At 47.6% G+C, this 13502-nt stretch overlaps 1 protein-coding gene across 10 annotated transcripts in view; it reads left to right on the top strand.

The window, feature by feature from the left end:
• Nucleotides 1–13502, top strand: part of GRAMD1B (GRAM domain containing 1B) — a 229257-nt gene that overhangs the window by 121625 nt on the left and 94130 nt on the right. Inside the window, exons 1-2 of one of the 10 annotated variants that reach the window (XM_087433844.1) lie at nucleotides 3944–4012; nucleotides 4612–4655. The exons of 8 other annotated variants lie outside the window; for them this stretch is intronic. The gene's annotated coding sequence lies outside the window, so the exon portion shown is untranslated. Of the gene's footprint in view, nucleotides 1–3943; nucleotides 4013–4611; nucleotides 4656–12064; nucleotides 12193–13502 lie in introns of those variants that run through there. One more of the 10 variants, XM_087433843.1, reaches the window with a different exon arrangement.

Here is a 13502-nt window from a genome sequence, read left to right on the forward strand (position 1 = left end):
CAGAGATCAGTTCGGCCTTGCAAGGCCAATTCAGACTTGAACTTTGCAGTATGAGCTGCCATTTGTCTAGTTTTCCTCATGCGGGGCAGTTTCTGTCTGCCCATAGCTCTTCTCAGACGCTTTGGTCAAATCCTCTTGTGGGAATTTCCACTCTGAGTTTTTAATTGCTTAGTCTCCTTTCTCCTCCCACTTCCAACCTGATCAGTTTCTCAGATTTTTTTTGTGAATCTTTCTTTCCCTTCTTTATTTTCCTTTGGAATCTTTTATTGTTCTTTGATGGCTGTGTTCCCAAGCTCCCCTCCATGTCCCCCTTAATGTCTACCACCACTCAGCCTTGCCTGAAAGTGTCCCCCTCTGTAGTTCTTTTCCTTACTCCTTTTCTGCTTTTTCCTTATTCTAGTGGCTGTCTCACACCACTTTTTAAATATCTTTATTCACCTAAAGAAGCAGGCAGGTTTGTTTTCTGTCCAGTCAACCTCTATCATGGGCTCTGTGGGGATCTTAACATTTCGTGCTCTGGGGGGAGAGGTCACATGGATAGGAGAAGACAGGAGGTGAACCACTGAACTAAAAAAAAAGACACCTAACACTTGGGTAGTATTTACTGTGTGCCAGACACAATTCTAAGCCCTTTACTTATGTCATCTCATTAATCTTCATAGTAGCCTATGAGTTGAGGAATATTACAATCCCTGTCTTACCGATGAGGAAATGGGGGCACAAAGAGGCTAAATAACTTGCCTCAGATGGTGGGTGGTTGCTTCAGAATTCAAACCTAAGCAAAATGGCTTGAGAGGCCTGCCCTTCATTATGCTCAACTGCCTCTCCAAAGAGTTGATGGTTAACGAGCCAAAGAGATGAGAAGTCTCCTTCCGAACAATCAGACACACACAGTCGTGGGAACACACACTGCCCCTTTTCTCCTTCACTCTCCTTCTGTTCCTCCCTCCTTCCTTTTCGGTCTCTTCTCTTCTCAAGAGAAGCTGCCGTTTTCTGTGTACAGGGACAGAAGTCATCAAGTGACCTCTGAAGGTCTGTCGTATTTCTAGTCTCCTGTAGTTCTGTGAGTCTCTCCCTGTTTCGTTGCCATCTTTCCAGTTCACAGTCAGCACTCAGACTCTAGCGAGCAGGAATTTCACCCTTTTTGGCAAAGGCATCCGATCCACATTTATAGTCTCAGGACAGGCAGAGAGATCAAGGGGCACTTTTTATAAGCAATGCAAATATGGCAATACCCCTGCCCTTTACTCAAAGAACTACATATCCCATAGTGCAGCAGGGGGAAGTTGATCTGACCAGGGGCTGAAACAGCCTTACTTGCTTTCCTTGCAGCCCCACCCACCAAGAGGCAGCTGCTGTAGAGGAGGCTCTTCCTGAAGAAGCAGGTGCAGTGTCCCACCTCTGAGCTGTCCTCAGGGAAATGGGTGCCTGTACTTCCCACCACACCCTCACTATCCCCTGCCAAATTATTTAGATCAATTCCTTTCAATTCCTGGAATTGTCTTTGGACTCTGGGACATATTCTTTCTCTTCTGTCTCATTAAAGCCTAGCATCATCCCCTACCTTCCGTCCTGCCCGATCTTCTAGGTTGTCTGTTCCATAGCTAACAGCACTCTTCCTACTGCTTTGAGTTCCACACATAGGAGCTGCTTTGTAAAATATACATGGATGCTTCTGGCTGAGCAGCTGTCCTAAACACTGTCTGCTGTGGTCACCATCCAGGGCTGTATGATAGTTGGATGCCTTTAAGAACCAAGTAGGTAAATGTGTTTGGTCATTTGGGAGACTGGGTGGAGTCCCATTAACGTGGGTCCGATTTCTGTGTGATTTTGATGAAACAGAACATCCTCATTCGTGGTTAGTAGCCTTCTGCTCTCCATCTGTTTGTACATTTGACTGTCAGCCCAGGAACAGAGAGGACGGCAGGCCACAGCGATAGCCAGAAGGAGCATTGCAGGCCTCTGAGCAGAGATGATGTGTGGAACTGACCCAGCCCCCACACTTTTTTTCTGGGGCTTATGATGGAATACCTCTCCTGCAGTGCTTAACTAATAGAGTAAGATGGGACAGGAAAGGGGGAAGTGATATATTCTGTGTTTATGATGGCTGGAAAATAATGAGCCTCCAGGAACCAGAGTACATACTCATGTCCCGCCCTCCCCCGATTTTAATCTTGATAGTTGACCAGTTTGGTCAGGTGTCTGGGTCTACTTTTCTGCTAAATAAAGTGAACATGAATGAATCTTTGATGATTCTTTTTAAAAGTAGTTTCCGTTAGACACAGGAGATTCACTAAATGTGTACACTAACCTCTGGATAGATCCAAGATTTTTTTCCTAATGTTTGATAATGTATTTTCTTATAATTCACCATCTTCAAAAAAAAAAAAAAGGGGGGCGTTCCAAAGGGAAATATCAAAGTAATTAAGGTTTTATCTTCTCTGAGTCTGTAGTCTTAGGGGGCACGAGTGGGACAGATTGAGAGGGAAAAAGTAAAGTGGTGGGAAATTTGCTAGTATGATGTTTAGTGGAAAGGGATTTGGAGTCAGTGAACATGGGTTCGAGTCCCAGCTCTGCTGTGCTGACTGTGTGACCTTGGGCAAGTCACTTAAAGTCTCTGAATCTCAGTTGAACTATCTTTGAAATGGGGAAAGCAATACTTAGCTCACAGGGTTACTGCGAGTATCAAATGAGGTAATGGATTTGAACATCGGTTGTACATTGTAGAGCACTGTACACACGGGAGTTGTTACTGTTATTGGTTCTGTTGTTAAGACTCACAGACGCTGGTAAAATAAACTGGTAGAATTGTTGGTGTCGTCCTTGTTTTGGAAAACTCGCTGCCCTTCTGTGTTGGTCTACGTGAACGTGCGGTTTCGTTGTAAAGTCAGACTGGAAGAGGAGCAGGGTAACGGAAAAGGATGAGGGGAGATGCACGTGGGAAGGGATGGGTGATCACAGGGTCAGTGCCTTTTTTTTTTCTCTTATATGTTCATCTCTATTTAACCCTTGCTTTGCTGGGTTTTTCTATGCTCTAGGGGCTGGATTGGGAGTCAGGGTGGGGAGGAGAGGGGAGGGGGGATGAAAGGGCATCATTTCTCTCAGGATCTCACCATTTCTGAGGGAAAAGTCTATGTGGAACTGGAAAAGGAGTGCTGGCAGAACTTTCTTTGACCCTTTTGCTTTTTTCTGGGCCTTAGTTTCCTCGTCTGTAAAATGGAGCCGAAGCTTTAAGGTCCCATTGACCTGACACATTTTGTGGGTCTGAAACCAGAGGCACGAAGGAATCAATTCCTTAACAGCAAGCCCAGGTTAGCACGTGAGAAGCGCTGGTAGAGAAGCGGGAAATGATAAGAAGGAGGCCCTCAGGGATGCCTGAGTATACGGATCTGCTTTTCCATGGGTTGTTCTCTCTGATCGAGAGGAATATCTCTAAAGATTGGAATGTATTTTATTTAACTTTCTGGCAGGAAGATCAGTGGTTCACCAGAGCACACAACCCCATTCCTTTGCTGGTTTCGAGGAGGGGAGGTCCTCTTTTGCGTTTGTGCTGGGGCCGGCACTAGCAAATGCACACAGTGAATACAGGCACTGTGTTTTAAGTAGAGGCTTTGCACTTTCCTGGAAATGTGAGCAGCCTCTTCCTCTCTTCTCTTTAGGGCTTGAGGTACTCTGATCCCTCTCCCCTGACTGCCCCTGTCCGGCACAGCCTATCCTTGGTTGCGGCAGTGAAGTGGGCCAGGGAGGAAGCTGTAGTCACTGCAAGCAGAGCGGCCTGTCCCTGCTGGGCAGGAAACCTAGAGTGATGAATGGGGCCGGATGAAGTCATCCTGCTCCTCCAATCAGGCTGCTCCGAGAAAGCCAGGGGCCTCTGCAGATCCAGCCCGGCTGCCGGCTGCTCTCATGTACCTTTAGACAGAGGCTGTGAGTCTCTGGGAGTGGAGTGGGGGTGTGTGAACCGCCCGCTCCTGGCTCCTGTGTAGGCCTCAGTCAGTCTGAATGTTATTGCAAGGTGAGTGGCTTCACCGGGCGAATTCCTCTCCCTCTGCCTTCTCCACCTTGCCGTGCTGAGCTCCGGCTTTGTGGCTGCGGCCCCTCCTTGCACAGCACCTTCTGTCTCCATCTGAGTGCCTGCACCTTCTTCTTGAGGTTCTCACACCCGCCCCCACCAACCCCTAGCCTCCTCCCTTCCTGCTACCCCAGCACTTGCTCAGCACCCACCAGCTGGCCTCTTCCCACATGCTCCCCTCTTCCTGACCTGTGGGTACCAGTTGGCTGGGTGATGGGAGGGCAGGGCCTCCATCTCTGTGTGCTCCCACCCAGCAGGGGGAGCCCTGGTGAGACCTTCCTCCTGGGAAGAAGGACCAGGCCAGGGGGGACGCCCCCTGACTCAGCCTGATGTGGGCATCTGTGAGAACACAGGCAGGCCTCCCAACTTGCTGGGGACCCCAAGGCTCTTTCCTCTCCCCCCCAACAGAGGAGGTCCCAGGAGGCCAGAGAGTAGAAATCGGTCTCTTATTTTCCCTGACCTTCCAGAGGGGTGGTTTGTTCTTTCTGGGTGGACGTTTGTGACTCTGCCTTTTCTCTCTGGATGGTGCCACTGCTCCTTAGGCCAAGCAGAGACCATGGAGCCGGCTGACGTGGCGACAGCAAAGGTAGGATGGAAATGCTGCCGGCCGCACTGTGCGTAAGTGGCTTTGCTCGGCGAGTTCTGCCTTTGGTTCACTTTTCTCTCCCCTCCTGTCCCTCAGCCCACTGCTCCTGAGTATCCAGGGGCTGTATCAGAGCCGAGGGAAACGACGTGAGCTTGAGGACCTCAGGAGAGGGGAGGAAGGGCCGGGCCCCACAAAGCACACCCCTCACCTTTATGTGCCTACAAGTCTGGGCGGGTGGGAATGGGGGGTCTGTAGCTGGGCTGACATGTGTTTATCTTTTTCTTTAGCTCTGCCTTGTTTTTCATTTATCTTTATCTTGTCACCCCTCTCCTTATTCCCCTTGCTGTCTCCTTCCTCTTCCCCATACTACGATGCTTTCTTAATCCATTTGTGCCATCTCCACACTTCCTTTTCACCTTCTCTCTGCTCTCTTTTCCCTCTCCCTGTTGTGTAAGGGATGGGTGGGGTCAGTGTGGGCTGGACAGTCTTAAGAGCAGAGACTGCCTTTCATCCTGCAGCAGATGTTGGCCTTGGGATTGGCGAGGAGTTTGTCTGAGTGGCAAATGCTGCTGTTGTCCCCTCCCACCGCTCATCTGATGCCCCAATGGAAGTGCAGGTTTGGGCACCTCTGGGGAATGGTGCAGCCTGGGTGCTATGTTGCGCGGACCCTGTAGGCACGCTAGAGGGCGTTCCTGAGATAGGTTTCTAATCTCTCCGGAATGCTGCTTGCAATTTGAAATTGTTTTTCTGTGCATTTTTCCAAACAGGGAGCTTGAGCCATTAGGAGTGGATGGGGGATCTAAGGAGGCTGAGGCTGTAAGCCCCAACCCCAGCCCATGTGTGCAGGAAGAGACCTGTAGTCCTTCCAGAATATCTTAGCCCTTGGTTTGGGGGCCTTCCATTTTGGCCAGATGGCAGGGTCTCCTTTCTCTCAGAGATGGAAGACTGGACGAGGCTCAGACTTCTGGAGCAGGTTGGGTACCCCGTGTGTGTGGAAGAGAGAAGGAGGTAGGAGGCCCAAGCAGCAACAGTGCTGCAGGCAGCAGTGTGTTCAAGTGGTTAGGACATGTCTCTGGGCATCACAGAACTGGGTTCCTGGCTCCTTTCTCCCACTCCCACATACTGTATGATCTGATCCAAGTTACTTAACCTCTCTGGGCTTTCATCTCCTAGTCTGCACAGTCGTGAAAATTACGCGCATCTGTTGTTTTAGCTAGCTTAGATCTGTCAAATATTTCATTTTCTTTGCAGAAAGGAGCTAGGGAGAGCAAAACTAAATGAGAACGGGCCTCTTGGACTCCCTTCTTGCTCCCTCTTCCCCTCTCTTTTCCCTCCTTCCACAAACATTTGAGTTCCCACTTTGAGCATGGATGGTGCAAGGTGCTATACCCTCTTGGCGGTGTGCAGTGGAGCCATGGGAAGAGGCATCTGCAACTGTGTTGCGATCCAAAACAATTTGCTCCAAGCGGTGTGCTGTTTGGCTGTAATGCTGCTGTGATGTCAAGTGTCATCTCTCGCCAGGCTTACCTCTTACAAACCTCCTAGTCAACTAGCTCTTGAAGTTGTAAGTGGTTTGGGATCAACCAGCTGGCTCTCCAGGGGTTGTGGTGGGGGGTGCTCTGGGAAAGGTGTAGTTGGGGGGATTGGGGAGTTATTCTGCAGTTTGGAGTTTAGAGATGTGTGCTTATGTTTGCATTTGCATATGGAAGTAGAAACAGAGACTGCTTGATTTTTCTTAGGCCCTTGCCATCCTTTAGTCCAGATTGCAGATTATCTAATCAGACTTGGGAGCTGGACCATTCCTGAGGCTGGCGTTTGCTTTCAGGACCTTGACCACAAGAGGGAATCTGATTGGTCACGGAAACAGATGCCATTTAACCCCAGCACTGTGATCTTTTTCTTTAACTTTCTCTAGCCCAAACCTTTTGGAGAGAGTTTAGTTCAGGTGTTTTCAGTATGGGCCCAGAACCAGTAAGGTCCTTGGATGGACTTGAGGAGAGAGTCCACGAGCCTCTATGGTTTATAGGCAGAATTTTGTATCTCTGGGTATTTTTCTGGGAAGAGTATCTATGGCTCTCCTCAGATCTCCAGAAGGCTTATAACTCAAAAAGTTGAAGAATCTTTAACTGATCAAGATGCTCCATAAAGAGCCTCTTTGCATTTTGCAGCCCAGATACAAAAAGAATCTATATGTCATGGCTAACGTACTGAATCTCTGATAATGTATAAAAGCAGTGGAATGGTTGAATGAAAATTCATATTGTGACTCACTGGTAAGTCACTTACATGATTTAGATATTATTTTTTTAATGTCTGAATACATGTAAACGCATCCTCCTACTTCTGTGGTCAGTCTTGGTGACAACTGCCTGTTTAGACTGTGGTCCCTGGAGGAGGGCTTTGCAGGCCTGATTTCAGCTCCTGGAGTCTGGGCTGTGAGGCACTGTTATTGCATTACCACGATGCTCCTCTTTTTTTTTTAAGGTTGCAGTTTCCGACTGGGGCCACCTGATGTCCCGACATGACTGTGTTAGATATGTAGATGATAAATTCTGTCCTGAGAGTTTCTATTTCAACCTTGAGAAAAGAGGTTGATAAGCATTCGTTAATCCATTCGTTCAATGAATGTTTATTAAATGCCAATTAAAGGCCAGCAGAGTTCAGTGTGGAGGTTTTAGATGGCTAGCACACGATTGCTGTGCACAGTTGCTCTTGGGTTCTTGGGGGAGACCGATGAGCAAACAAATTCTGATGGCACAAGGTAACGAGGGCTGTCACAGAAGTGCAAGTCACCAGGGAAACACAAAGAACCATTTGATGTTGCCCGGGCAGGCATGAGGGCTCTCTAAAGGAAGTGACATTTGATCTGGGACCTGAAGCATGGGTGGGAGTTGACAGGTGGACAAGGGAAGAAAGGCCGTCCAGCTGTGATTTGGAGTTGGACATATTTGGGCTCTGATGCTGGCACTCCCACTTGCTGGCTCTGCGGACTTGAGTGAGTTCTCGTGGCTTTTTCTAGTGTCGGTTTCCTTATTTGTAAATGAGGGTGATATCATCGGCCATACAGGATTGTTGTGAGGATGAAATGAGACAACTTAGGTAAAATGCCTGGCACGCCATGGATGTTCATTGAACAGTAGCTATGCCGGAGAGGGAGACAGCTTGAACGTGGAAAAGCCCAGGTCACTGCTAGGAGTTTGGCATGATTGGAACGTAGGATGCGTGTGGAAATGGGATGCAATGATGAAACTAGAGACATGAGCAAGAATTGACATACCGTGACAGCATTATACAGAACTAAGATTTTGTCGATACTGGGAACAATTGAAGGATTTTAAGATATCGTCAGATTTGCTTTGAAAAAGTACTCTCTGGCTACAAAGTAGACAACTGATAATTCCCTCATTTTTCTCTATCTCTGACACTTTTTTTACATGTCTGTCTTCTCCCACCAGACTATAAGTTTTTTAAGGACAGGCATTGTGTTTTTGCTTTTTAAGCCACAAAACCGCTAGCATCTTGCATATTACTTGGTATATGATAGATGCTCAATAAGTATTTGGTGAATGAACAAACGAATAGGAGGGGGTGACTACAGCTGCAGACTTAAAGATGAGAATTGAAGGGCAGTGAAAACTGAGAGCAGGAGGCGAACTCTTGTCAGACTTCGGGAGCTGGAATTGACGTGACTTTGTACCTGATAAAATGGGAGGTGGAAGTGGGGGAGCGTAGGATGAATTCCAGGTGTCTGGGTGGCTTCGTAGTTGGTGGTGTCGCTTATTGAGAGGCACAGGAGGTCAGAGTCAGAAGGAGATGGAGAGGGACAATGAGGAGTTTCATTTATTCATGCTGGCTGTGAGGTGCCTATGAGACATCTAGGTGAAAATGTTCAAGAACAATTAGAAATTTGTGTCTGAAGTTAGGGGAGTGGTAACAGCTGTATATGTATATTTGGGAGGCACAGGCATAGCTCCAAGGCATTGTTAAAGCGTTCAAGACTAGATCAGGTCATCATAAGAAAAAAAATTTATAACTACGGGTGGGGATGGGTGTTAACTGTAAGACTTACTGTGGTGATCATTTTGCAATATATACATATATCGAATCATTATGTACACCTGAAATGAGTATAATTTTATACATCAATTATATCTCAATAAAGAGACTAGATTAGGAACCTCTGTGACCCAGATGACAATCTGAAGACGGGAATTATTGGAGAAGCTTTTCAGATCCCCCTCACAGCAGTTAAGAGGGGCGGCTCTCCTTATAGTGGAATGTGAGATCTTAGAACTGAGAAGGCAGCTTCATAGGCGAGTCTGAACTTGTGGATTTTATAGAGAAACTGAAAAAAGTTGGTGGACTGACACAGGATTGCCAGATGTTTATTTTACCTGTAAAAGGTAACAAAACTAAACTAAAATGTAAAACTACCACCACCATTGTTTATATTTAAAGAATATTTTAACACAAAATTTAAAAGGACATGTTATCAAAAATTAAAAATTCAGTATGTTTAGCTTTTTCAAACTTACCACGTTGCCCTTATTTTTCTCAGTTGTCTGCAGATCCACGTAGAAACGTTGTCATGGTACACACCAGCACGTGGGTGCCCCTGAACCATCAAAGGTAGCTTGTGGCTTAGCATGGAAGGACACAGGTGCATTTACTGAATAGCTCTGGTCACAAGGCAGATGGAACCTGAGCTCTTAGGTTTACTCACGATTATGCCAGTCTCATGTCTGTTGTGATGTTAAGAGAATATGGTATGTATAGAGGCCCGAAACATCTTTGAGCACTTTTTTTTTTAACCTTAGGGCAGTGATGAGAAAATGTCCTGATGGTAGGAACTGAAACTTCAAAATCCAGCCCATCAGGGGCCCGGCCCAGTGGTGTAGTGGTTAAGTGTGCGTGCTCTGCTTTGGCGGCCCGGGGTTCGCAGGTTTGGATCCCGGGTGCGGACCGATGCACCGCTTGTCAAGCCATGCTGTGGCGGCGTCCCATATAAAGTAGAGGAAGATGGGCACGGATGTTAGCACAGGGCCAGTCTTCCTCAGCAAAAAGAGGAGGATTGGCATCAGATGTTAGCTCAGGGCTGGTTTTCCTCACACACACACACAAAAAATCCAACCCATTAGATGCAGTCTGCTCCATCCAAACAAACCTGTATTTATTGGCAGTGACGGTAGCAGTATGTTCTGAAGGCGCTGTTTCTGGACACCTGTCATGCAAATAGGAAGTTCTTGTCTCTGTAAAGGATGATGACAAATATTGGATCCTTTTTCTGGCTAACTCTTCTGTGTTAAGACCAGACTAATTAAGAAATAATTCTCACAGGCAGACTTAGTATAGGTTAGCTGAGAATATTCACCATTACTCGTTCGTTGATTGAAAAATTGGCGTAATAATTACAAACCGGTGTTCATTTTGGAAAACAGAAGTACTCTGTCCTTCTGATTATCTATGCCTCTGTTACAGGACTCACTGCTTTAAACTTTACGTTAGAATTATTTAATATAACTACTTAATGTCCATGGCTCATCTTCCTTATTAGATTATAAGCTTCTAGAGATCAAGGAAGATATTGGATTTATCTTTGAAATATCATCATGATTTGCCTAGGTCATGAATATATTAGGCATTTGATAAGTCTAATTATTGTTGAATAAATAAATAAATAGCTGACTGATTTAACACAAATATCACAAAATAAAAATACAAAAATATCCCCAACAAAATACAAAAAAGTAGAAACTTTGTTTAGGTAAAGTAGAAAAAATTCGATCAGGAACCATAGAAATAGAGCCTATGGTTCTTACAGTAGGTAGTGGTGATCTGTGGACACTGGTTGGGAATAATCAGGATAATGGTTAAAATGTATTGGGCATTTACTCGATACTATGCCGTGTGTTGTGTCATTGACTCCTCCTAACAACCTTTTGGTTGTGGTCATCATCATGTTTTTTTTTAATTTAATTATTTTATTGAGGTCATATTGGTTTATAACATTGCGTAATTTCAGGCATACATTATTATACATCAGCTTCTGTGTAGACTGCATAGTGCTCACCTCCAATACTCTAGTTGTTTTTTTTTTTTTTTGAGGAAGATCGGCCCTGAGCTAACATCTACCAATCCTCCTCTTTTTGCTGAGGAAGACTGGCCCTGGGCTAACATCCATGCCCATCTTCCTCCACTTTAGATGGGACGCCTGCCACAGCAAGGCCTGACAACTGGTGCGTCGGTGCGCGCCCAGGATCCGAACCGGCGGATCCCGGGCCGCTGCTGCGGAGCGCGCGCACTTAACCACTTGTGCCACCAGGCCGGCCCCCCGGTAGTCTAGTCTTTGTCTGTCACCATACATATGTGCCCTTTTCGCCCTCCTCCCCACCCCTTTCCTCTCTGCTAACCACTAATCTGTTCTCCTTATCCATGTGTTTATCTTCCGCATATGAGTGAAATCATACGGTATGTGTCTTTCTCTGTGTGGCTTATTTCGCTTAACATAGTACCCTCAAGCTCCATCCATGTTGTCGCAGGTGGGACGATTTTGTCTTTTTTATAGCTGAGTAGTATTCCATCGTCACCTTTTTATAGATGGAGCCGAGACTTAGAGAAATGGAGTCATTTGCTCAAGGTCACAGTTGTTAAATATGGATTTGAACTCAAGTCTGATTCCACAGTCCCTGTGGTAAACCACAGTACACACCTCTGGGCCTGGCCTCAGGCCCGTGTCATTAAGAATGCGGTCTTCCTAGGCTTGTCCTATCAGCAGACCGTTCCTCTGCCAACAAGAGATTCTTGTCGTGTCCTTGGCTGGGAGGCTTTCACCATTAAAATGAGTTAACACTCAATTCCTGGGTTTGTTAACAGTAATTCTCGTATGTAACTTAGTTGAGAAAGGGAAATCTCCATTTGGTGTAGGAGAGCATGAAGCAGTTGGCTGTGGGTGTATGGGTGCCCCTCCCCCAGGGAACCTGAGTTTATAAGCACCCTCCTGGGTCCCTGACACCATCAGTCACCCTGGATTTCTCCTGAGAATAAACCAGGAGGGGCGGGGGGGGGGGTGGTAATTAGGAACCTGCCTTGTTTCTTCCATCTGGTGAGAGAGAGATTTTCTTTTGTTGTACATGTAATTAGAATGAGTGAGATCAGGCAGTGTTCCCCTCTCCTGGCTGGTGGGGTTTCTCTGAGGTGTGTGCATCTTTTCTGACATGCAGGCTTTTACCTCCTAGGGGCCGCCCTTCTGTCTAGCAGCAGAAAGAGTTCAGATCCAGGACATGCTAATGAAGGAGATGTACAGATAAACCAGCACCGAGTCAGGGGACCAGGTGTTCAGGAAGCCGGGGAGTGATTTTAGAGACGAAGGGGAAGGTGGGATGGAGAGAGGGAGTCCTCTTTGGATTTCCATTGCCAGACCAGGCAGGGCCAAGGAAACTCTTGTCTCCTTTCAAGCCAAGAAGTCTGCATGGAGAAGGGATGTCCTGGGCTGCTTCAACAGAGGGAGAGAGAGAGCTTAGCTGGGTTCTGCGCTGAGGTGAGCAAGGGAGGTAATTCCGTGCTGGCCTGGTAAGAACGAGAGTTCCTAGGCTGGATTGAGGTGAGGGGTTTGTGGTACCCAGGCACAGGGCTTTAACCTCTTAGCTTTCCCTCTTTTCACCAGCTACCACCTTATCTTGTGGTAGAGGAAGCTGCTGGTAGTAGGAAGAGAGCCAGACCTCCCTGGACCTCAGTTTCTTCCTCTGTTAGGCGTGCTTTAGTAATACTCATGGGTTCTTGTAAGAATCACGTGTCATAATGTACGGGAGACTGCTTCACACTCTAGCGTGGACAGACACCCGTCTGTGGAAGCCGCTGGCCACCCCCACCCTGTCTTCCTCCCTCTCCAGTCAACTGTGTTGGTGAAGCCACTGGGGGCGGATGAAGCCAACTGGAGCTTGGCTTTCACCTTGCCCATCCTGTTGGTTGCCTGAAGGAACATTCTGATTGAGCAGATTGTGAAGGAGGGGCAAAGAAGGATGGGGGGAGGTAAGTCTGTCCATTTTCTTTTTTTAACTCTAGTACCTTAAGTAAATCCCTGGGGTCATAGAGGCAGAAGAAAGCATTCTTGACATGAACAGAGCCCTGCTTGCTTTCCCCACAAGCCTCTCAACGTCTGCTGCCCTGTGGCCTGTGTGGCCCGCCCTCCCTCCCTACGGTGGACGTGGGGCAGGAGGGCTGGGGTGTGCACAGGTCCCAACAGGAGGGGAAGGGCAGGCTCGGGAGGCTCCCGGCTGGGAGCTGACACAGATGAACAGACCAGAAGGCAAGGCCGATGCCTGCAGCCCACACTGTCACCCCAGAGCCAATGACTAACGGTGGCAGCGGGTGGGGAGAGGAGAGTGCGGGGTGGGGAGGAGGGGACAGAGAAGTGATGGGGAGCACCTGATCAGCGTAGCTCTGGCCATCTGCCGTCCACTCACACAGGCTCTATTGACTGCAGTTTGGAATTTGGAAGAGGATTCTGGCTGGAGAACGAGGAGGAGGCTTGTTGAAATGGAGTGTTTAGGAGGCGCTCCCTCCTCCACGGCTCTTCTGGTGCTAGCTTCCTGACCTCCAAAATGCTCCTTAAATATAACACTCTCAGCGCCTGACCACTCCCCTGCCTGAGCTTGGAGCTTTGATTCCCCAATGCGTGACTGCAGCACTGCTCTGCCCCAGTTTTGCCAGCTCCTAGAGGCAGGCAGCTCTGCCCTGGTACTGCGGCTGGCTCTCCTCTCCTCAGGAGAAGGGACAGAGGAGAGCAGCACAGAATCCAAGAACTTGAGATAGAAGCAGAGCCTCAGGGATCATGTCGGCAGTCTGTTT

This window comes from Ceratotherium simum, chromosome 7 (assembly GCF_057802395.1).
Source record: "Ceratotherium simum simum isolate JZ-2026a chromosome 7, ASM5780239v1, whole genome shotgun sequence".
NCBI lineage: Eukaryota > Metazoa > Chordata > Mammalia > Perissodactyla > Rhinocerotidae > Ceratotherium > Ceratotherium simum.